Raw genomic sequence first — 10,091 nt, 5'->3', positions numbered from 1 at the left:
CTCAGCCCAAACCAGATTCAGTTTTGTCTCGAAAAATTCATCTTCAATGTATTCGTTCTAAATTTTTTATTTAGATTTCTATGTTTATTGAATTAACATACAGTCTTAAGTTCCGTTAGACCCTGTGAAATCCACCTAGTTATTTAAACTACGAGCATCACTTGGTCATACATAACTCGATAAGTTGTTGCGTCAAAATTAAAACATTACAGTTTTAATTTCATTATGGCAAATTAATTCTTAAAAATGCATATGAACAACTAAAACTTCAAATGAATATTATACTTTAAGAAATTACAGTAAATGAAGATAAATTTAATATGATCGGAATTTATTGTACCTGTAACTGTGAAATAGCATGTTAGATGTATTTGCAAGAATATCCTGAAAAAAGTTAGATCGAAATTTGTTTGAATTTTGAGCACTCGAGAAACCTAGAAATAAATATGAGCACGGTATTAAAACTAATGTTTTATTGTAACGTGTGATAGTAATAGCTTCAATAACTATGTGGATTTCACAGGATCTAACTAAACTTAGAGATATATAAACATATAAATCTAAATAAAAAATTTACATAAATTTGGAACGAATACATTGAAGATTAATTATTCGAGACAAAACGTCTGAATCTGGTACGGGCTGAGGCAGAACAGTATTGGGGGTCATGAGGGCTTGCAAAAAATGTAATAAAATTTTCAGGGTCGTATTTAAAAAAAATGAAGTTGATGATGGTCCTGGAGAGACGAAACGTTATAATTAAAAATTGATTATGCCATTGGATAGAGGGCAAAAAGTTGCCATTAGAAAGTGTTCTTTTTTTCAATATCGCCTCAAAGAAGGCTGAAATGGAACAAAAACGGATTTACAAAATTTCGGATTTTTAATATATTTTCGGTAATGATAATATATTTTTTCGGTAATTATAGTGACCTAAAAGGTATAGAAAGAATAGCAATAACATAACACACATTGCAGAATGCAGAGTAGAATGCGCTAAATCCACGCGTGCAGGTGCGTAATATTTCTTAGCGTTAGCGCGTGTTGTATGTACCAGTCGCCAGTAGTAGAGACCGACCGATTAATCGGCTTCGGCATCGGCTTCGGCCACATTCGGCCATTATTTAAACCTTCGGCTAAGAATCGGCTTCGGCCAAAATTAAGCCGAACTTTTTGCCGAAGCCGAAGGTACCGTTCGGGACGCCGCTGGACTTATCAAATTAGGGTTAAATTAGCCTCTTAACACTACAAATAACACTGCCAAGTTACAACAAAATTGGGTAAAGGGTGTTAAAATATTTACGAAATAGCATTTTTTTTATAAAAGATTAACACCCTGTATCTTGAAAATGAAAACGAAGCATCTGCGGACCAATGTTTATATGAACTTTTTGTATTAAAATTAAATTTAAAATTTAGGATTGATAGTTGATATTTGTTTTTGTGAACTGTCAAAGTTATTGTTGTGTACCAAACCTGTGCTAAATAAATTTGGTACAATATTTTTATTTCTAATTAATTATTTTCAATAAATCTTTTAATTGAAGATAATATTTTTTTACGTTTCAAACGTTTTTTGTAACAGTTTATTTGTGACCTAGGTAACTACTTTAATTAGTTTACTTTATATCAGTTGAATACCTTTTGCACTATATTGTTGACGAATTTTGAAGATAATGGAATTAAATAAAACACGTTTGTTCTTTTTTGCCATTACAGCGCTTAAACAATTTCTAGACGGTGCACATCAAGCATATGTTTTATTCAATTCGCATGTAGATTACAGATTACATTTAGCTGACCATAAAATAAACCGGCATATAACCGTTTTTTTTTAAGTTAACAGTTCACACTCTGATTGATCCCAACGTGAAAGACAAGTTGGTTATCTTTCTTAATTAGCGAATCTCACGAGCATTCAATTAATAAATTTTAAATTTCGTATAACGTATTTCGTATCGTATTTCGTCTGGAACATATCTACTTGAATTTAAAGAATATATAGCCGGGGCGACGATCTATTTAATTACTTAAGTTTATTTTGGTAAATCAGTTAGGTACCAAAAAATATTAAGTTCAGTTTATGTAGATTTGTTATTAAAAATGTGACAGCTTAATAAGAAATTCTTGAAGCAAAATATGTGGCAAATATTATTTCCAAAATACGAATGAGAGGATTTAAAAGAAATGGAATTTCAGCAATATTTGGAAAATCAATTAACGAATTATCTTGAAAACGGTAGATATATTTTGTATTGACTATTTTATTAAATTAAAAATATTTGAAAAAATGTAATAAACCTATGCACTACAAGACTCAATCAGTCATTTGTATATTATACAAGCTGCAGTTCTTGGCTGATAGTGCAAAACCCTCTCCTTGCAGAGGCATCTCCACAGTCCTTTTAAAATTTCAAGAAGTCTTTCAATTTTATGCCTTACTTGACACTCCAATATATCACTCATTGCGTTTTAGTGATTCATGCAAGTGCCAGACTTTGCGAGTGCCTTCTTTATAACGAGTCCGACAAACTTTTCCTCTTCGAAAATTTTCGGCATCGCCGCGTTTTTCGAACGGGCGATTCCGGGAATTGTCGTTATGACGCTATATGCTACAATGCGATACATACAATTTTCTCGGAATGGTCCGATTTTATGACAAAATAATTAAAAAATATTTGTCCGACAAAAATCATGCCGCGTTCCCATTTATCCACCATCCCCAAAATGTTAAAATGGCATCATTATGATTGTATACCTTATACATGCAAGTTCCATTTTGCGTAAATTGCTTAAATAATTTGTGAAACAAACTGTAGTCTACTTGTCTGACAAAAATCATGCAGCATACGAGTAAACCGACGCCCCAAAAATGTCAAAATGGCTGTTTCCTCATACATGCAAGTCTATTTTTTTTAATTTTCATTAAGTATTTATTACAAAAAAATATGCATCCGACAAAAACAGCACCGCACATTACTAATAAAATTGATAAAACATTTAAAATACTTCAATTGAATTTTAATTAAATAATTACAAAAATTTATAAAATATAATAAAAATAAAGCTTCAAACTTTAAATTTAATAATCGATATATTATTAAATGTGAATTTTCCTACTAGTCCAGTCATTATATGGAAATATCGATATCGTACTTTTTCGTAGAGGGGGTTTAGTACATGATAAAAATTTTAAAAAGTACAGCTAATTTAGGTCTCTTTTTTATAAAAATAAAAGCGCAATGCTCTTTATATATAATAAAATATGATTACTTGATCTTAAATAAACGTATTTCTTAATTAGATAAAAAATAAAAGTATTGAGAAAATAATCCTTTATAAAAAGTCATTGTTACTTTCATAAATTGTTATCATTTGTTATAAAATATTGAATGCAAATTTAATTTAATATTTGTGTACTTTTTATTATAATAAAAAATAAATGAAAAATGGAAAAAAATGCTAGGGTTCACAGATAAAATGAGATTTTGGACTTATTAATTTGCATTTTTTTCTTTGTATTTCTAATTTTACCACGCACTTTCTATATTAAATTGCTTATTATTAAATGGCTATAGTATAAAATTAATACAATATTTTAGTAAATTTTTATTTCAAAAAATATTAGTTATTTAATATTACGAGAAGAACGAATCTAAAAAAATTATCAGAATGTACTATTATTATTATTATTTTATTATTTTTGGTTGATTCAAAGATTAGAGTAATATAAATTACCATACTTACCCATAGTAAAATATTTTTATTAATCAAATATTAAAATACTAACATTACCTTCCTAACGTTCAAATTTTTTTTATTATAAGCGCACATTGAACAACAATATCTTTTAATAAAAATTAATTAACTCTTTTCACATAAAATAAATAAATAAAAATAAATAAATATTTATATAATATATATAAATATTCGTTTTCATAGAAATATTTTTCCCATAAAAAATAATATTCTTAGATTTATTTAAAAAGGTTTAAAAAAGTTGGAATTGTATAGTTGTTATTAAAAAAAGTTCTAATTTTCCAGATTTTCTGATGGAAATTATATTATTATGTTACCTCGTGATACGAAGGATTTTAAATCAAGTAAGTGTATGTAGAAATATTTTGGAGTATGTACTGTTTATCTAAATAGAAAAGTGTAAAAAAGTGCAATTTCTTAATATTTTTTTTTTGTTTTCTTGTCGGACTGGCGATGGCGTCTTAACCCGATGCTTTTGTCGGACTCAACGGAGTCAACTACTTTTCGTTTTAAAATACATTATGTATTACTTTTGTCCGACATGCCTGTATGAAGAAACAAGAAACATAATCTCCTCATTGTAGCATAGCGTCAGAACGACAATTCCGAAATCGCTCGTTCGAAAACGCGGTTGGCACTTACGTGTATCACTAAAACGCAATGAGTGATGTACTGGGAACTAAATGCCGCCAGACTCGCCAGGTAGTATGTATTTCTTAAGCGGCAGTTTCACATAACAATTGACTGTTATCGCAGCGATTTTTAAGAGGTGGGGGATTTTCTACTGTGATAGATTTACTGCTATGTACTGATTGACTATACTTTTAAGTTTCAGTAATAACAGGTGGACCATGGGAGCGGGAAGTTTTGAATATGTTATTATTTCATTACTATGCATAGGTTGCCGCGGATTTGTTTGACAAATTATCTGTCATTTTATGCCATTTAGTAATCATGGAACAGTGGTCTGGCAAACAACGTTCTTTTGTGATTAAATCTTACTACAATAATAATGATTGTATGGTCGCAGCCAGCGGCAATTTCGAATTAATTTCAACATTGCTCGTCACTGGAGCGTTCCATCTGCCCATGCCATAAAGGAGTGGGTTCGTAAATTTGAAGATACTGGATCAGCTGAAAATGTCAAACATAAGGAACCAAACAGAAGTGTCAGAAGTCTTGAAAACATTGATCGCGTTAGAGCATCTGTAGAGCGCAGTCCGAAACTTTCAAGTCGAAAACAAAGCCAGGCCTTGGGCTTATCTAGGACTACTTTTCTTAGAATTTTACACAAGGATCTCAATTTTCATCCTTAAAAAATCCAGATTGTCCAAGCATTGAAACCAACAGATCTTCTTGTTCCCCTACATTTTGCTGAAACGATGTTGCAGCATGAACTTAACGTTCACAATTTATGGATGTCTGATGAAGCACATTTTCATTTATCTGGCTATACCAATAAACAAAACAGCCGTTATTGGGCTTTGGAAAATCCATAAGAACTTCATTAACAGCCGCTACACAGCCCCAAGGTAACAGTATGATGCGTAATATCTTCAATGGGAATCATAGGTCCCTATTTTTTTAAGGATCACAATGAAAATGCTTTAACAGTCAATGCTACATGCTATACTGACATGATTAACCAGTTTCTTACACAGCAACTGAACATATTTCCACAGAACAATAGCTGGTTCCAGCGAGATGGCGCTACTTCACATACCGCAAGAGCATCAATGGATTCCGTGCGAAGATTGTTTCCAGGTCGTGTTATCTCCAGTTACGGAGACATTGAGTTGCCCCCAAGATCGCCAGATTTTACGGCATGTGACTACTTTTTGTGGGGCTATCTAAAAAGCAAGGTGTTCATTGACAAACCACGAGATATTCGGAAGCTGAAAATGAAAATTCGGGAAGAAATTGCTAATATTCAGTTGGAGATGTTGCGTCGTGTTATGGAAAATTTCAACGTTCGGCTTCAAGAGTGTATGGAGAGAAGAGGAGGCCATTTAGCAGGCATAATTTTTAAGAAATAAAAATGGCACACAATTATCTTGTTATTGCTATACTTTGTTTTAATTAAATACAGTTACTTTCGGAAATACGTCATTTTCAAAACTTCCCACTCCCATGGTCCACCTTGTATATTATTTTTTTAAATGGTGCCGAATAAAAAAGTAGTGGTACATGGTATTATTACTTGTAAAAAAAAGTTATTATGGAAGAAACAGTTTGTTGTATTTTTCTCTTCTTGCGTAAATAATAATCGATTTGTAGATTTTGTGTTTTTATTTTTGGTAATGATAGCACATGTATGAACAATAATGGACTGTATTGATGGCCGAGCGCAGTTCGACTTCAATGTATGGCATGCTACTGAATCCTTTTTTAAGGGAAGAGCTCGTGCGCCGAACCCTAACTTAGCGGCTGGAATGGCCAGGTTTCTTATAGAGTCGGCGCACTTCGCTCTCGCCTCTGACATCAGATTATTAGGACAGGAATACAAATATGACTTAACATAGACCGCCCCTCTTGAAAGGCTGGACTTTCAAAACAACAAATATCTAAATTCATAACATAAGTATTGAAATTCCTATAATAACGTACAATAACAAAATGTGAATATAGCTTAAGAGTTAATTTATACGTCATTGTTATCATTAACATTCCCTGTGGGAATGGGTAATTTACAAATTTTATTAATGGCGCGTTTCACTTCACCATTGATCGTTTTTACACTCACTACACGAGTAACCTTATCACTACCGGGGTGCACTTGTGTCACTCTTCCCATAGGCCAGCACATCGGAGGAGTATTCTCATGTCTTAGCAGCACCAAGTCTCCTACCTCCANCTGAGTATTTGCAGTTTTTAATTTTTTCTGGAAATAGCACAACTTTTTTTCTTGGCGCAACCTTATTTTTGTATTTTTCTCTTGCGTAAATAATAATCGATTTGTAGATTTTTTGTTTTTATTTCGGTAATGATAGCACATGTATGAACAATAATGGACTGTATTGATGGCCGAGCGCAGTTCGACTTCAATGTATGGCATGCTACTGAATCCTTTTTTTAAGGGAAGAGCTCGTGCGTCGAACCCTAACTTAGCGGCTGGAATGGCCAGGTTTCTTATAGAGTCGGCGCACTTCGCTCTCGCCTCTGACATCAGATTATTAGGACAGGAATACAAATATGACTTAACACAGTTATTATCTAAACGAAAATACATGAAAAAAAGATACTGGGTGAAAACACCTTTATTAAACAGACCTCGTTTTGACTTGGAACTTTCTAATAAATACGTTGCTCTTATGGAATCTAGCTTTTTTTGACGAGTTCTTCACTTATACCTATTTTTTCAGCAATATTTGCAATTGCGGTTTTTCTTTTCATATTATTATTATAATCTGGTGATTTTATATACCATAAGCATTCATTTTCGCGATATAATTCGATTATTAAAAATATTTGTTCGTCCGAGAACGCAATGCGGTTAACAGATTTCGCCATTTTAATTTTAATAAGAGACTGCGATAGCAAAAGAAGAAATATTTCTAGTTGTCGCAGTAACTGGCATAACAGTCAACTGCGATCAAAGCGGTATGATTCACAGCAATAGACACCTGACAGTGGAGATACGCCTACCTAACTGTCGCTGCAATAACAGTTGACTGTTATGTGAAACTGCCGCTTTAGATTGATCCTGGATCAGCACCCAAAATAAACGCAAAAAAATTATGAAACTGCATATACTTGTTGTTTGTAAAAGTTTATTAAATAGTTAAACAATAAACAATAAGTACCATGTACGTATTGCGCATAGTCTAGACAAAATAAATTGTCTAAAAGAACTTACAGTAGTGACGACTGGTGCAGAGGCGCTCGAGACCAGCCCCCCCCCCCCCCTAGTTATTTTCGTAGTAAAAAAATTTAATTTAAAATTTAGTTTATAATGTTATCCACATAATTAAATACGTAAGCCTTATGAAATACATTAAAAATTTAAATACATTAAAAGACATTAAAAGAGAAATGTTAAATTGGTTAACGAAGTGGGAGTAGCGCATATTTATTATGCAGTTAGGCTTTTTTCTGTCCGTCCGAAAACAAATACATATTATTCACCGCTGTTTTTATCAAACGTTATTTGTTTTTACGTGTGATGTACAATTTTGTTACTTACGTATTGTTCCTTGTGTATTTTGAGAGATTGTAAAACTTTGAATTAAATTGCAAAGACAGACTAACAGCATTTGCAATACTATCTAATGAAAAATCAGTGGTGCAAGAAATACCAAACTTTAATAAAAAAGTAATAGAAAAGTATATTTCAGACAAAAGCAGAAGAATGGAAATTCACTATAAAAAATAATGTTGAGCACATTTTCCTTATATGTCAATAGTACTTAAAATAAAACTACCCAATTATATTTGATTTTCTTTCAATACTTTGTACCTAAATTTTTCGGCCCTCCCTGGTAAGGTATTCAGAAGCCGCCAGTAATTTACAGTCAACTCTGTAGTCGCCATAAACTTAGAATGAATCTTTTTATACCTCCTTATTACCAATTAATTGTCCCTGTTGTTGTTTCTTTAACCTCATTGGCTGTTACTAGTTTGAATATTAGTAGATTGTTTTCAAAAAATAAACTTGTTCTAATAAAGTTATAAAAAATAGTTCACATTTCAAAGGCATGGCTCCTTTTTACTGTATTGGTTGTTAAATGTTAAAAATTGACTTAAAAACTGTTTTTTATATAAAAATGTTGACTATAGTTACAATTGTTTTTAATCTAGTGAAGTTCATAAAATTTTAACAACAATCTTCTTGTATACCTCGGTTTTGATGGTTTTTATATTATAATCTCACGTTTGTAAGTATATAATAAGCTTTTATAACTTATTTTTCTAAGCATTTTTGTAATATTTTATAGATATCTTGTGAAAATAAATAAACATTTCCGAAAGCTTGACAACAACACAGAGTGTTCTTATTACATTAGCCCTTACCACTGTTTCTTATATATATACCGGGGTCGGCATAAGTCAGGCAACCAATTTGCATTAAGAGAAAGTTGCACCTGGTTTCAAGTTGGTCTAAGGAGTTTTGGAGGAGGGAGGCGGAATGTCTGGGATCTACGGATTGGGATGTGATTGTCAGGTCGTCGGCGTAGAAGTATATGTTGGTGTTGGGGGGATGTGGGATGTCGGAGTTGTAAATGGGGTATAGGTGTGGGGACAGAACGGTGCCCTGGGGGACACCGGTCTCCATGGGACGGGTGGTGGAAAGGGAACCTTGGATTTGGATGCGGAATTTTCGGTGGTGTAGGTAGGATTTTATGAGTTTGGTAAAGGATATGGGATATTGGTTGGTGAGCATTTTCATCAGTAGGCCTTCATGCCAAACCGTATCGAAGGCCTTTGCGACGTCCAGGAAGACAGCACCAGTGTACTGTCCCCTGTTGAAGGCCGCCGTGATGTGCTCGGTAAGGCGAAGGATTTGGAGTTCAGTGGAGTGATTGGGTCGGAAGGCGAACTGCTCGTCTGGAATGACTTGCAGTTCTTGGGAGTGGGTTCTTAGACGGGTTAGGATAATTTTTTCTACCACTTTGCTCATAGCCGGGAGCAGGCTAATGGGCCGGTAGTTGGATGGGATGGTGTGATCTTTGTTGGGTTTTGGGATAAGGATTATGTTTGCTGTTTTCCAGCGGGTAGGGAAGTGTCTTAGTCTGAGTGTCGCGTTTGTTATGTTTAGTAGGGCCATGAGGCCCTTGTGTGGTAGTCGTTTAAGTGTCGTGTTATGTATATTGTCGGGTCCGGGGGCTTTTCTGTTTTTAAGTCTGCGTATTGTCAGTCTTAGTTCGTCAGGTGTTGCGGGGGGGATTATGTCATTGTCTGGCTCTCTGTCGACGCGTCGGGCCGCGCGCTCAGCCACTATCTCGAATTCCTCGTCTTCGTCGGGCAGCTGAGGCAGTCTACACTGCAGTTCCAGGCTATCGGCGAAAGCCTCGGCCTTTTCCTGGTTCGTGTAACCCATCCCCCACACTACCGTGGATTGGAGGAATTTTACGGCGAGCGGTCTGTCGCAGGGCCCTCTGCGTTTTCCAGAGGCTATTGTCTTGTGGATCCTGCGACTCCAGGTGCCTAGCCCAGTTGTCCTCGGCCAGTTCGTCCAGAGCCGCTTTCACCAGTCTGTTAAGTACGTTTACGTCATGTCTGTGTCAGGGGAGGCGGGTGCGGGTGGCAAGCCGTTTCGCACGTCGTCTGTCACGTATTAAGTTTTTTATGTCATCGGGGAGGGTGCCCCGGGGGTTTGTCAGTCGGGGGACAAT

Source organism: Anoplophora glabripennis, unplaced genomic scaffold, assembly GCF_000390285.2.
Source record: "Anoplophora glabripennis isolate ALB-LARVAE unplaced genomic scaffold, Agla_2.0 scaffold1289, whole genome shotgun sequence".
Taxonomy (NCBI): Eukaryota; Metazoa; Arthropoda; class Insecta; order Coleoptera; family Cerambycidae; genus Anoplophora; species Anoplophora glabripennis.
Note: the sequence above shows the minus strand (reverse complement) of the source record.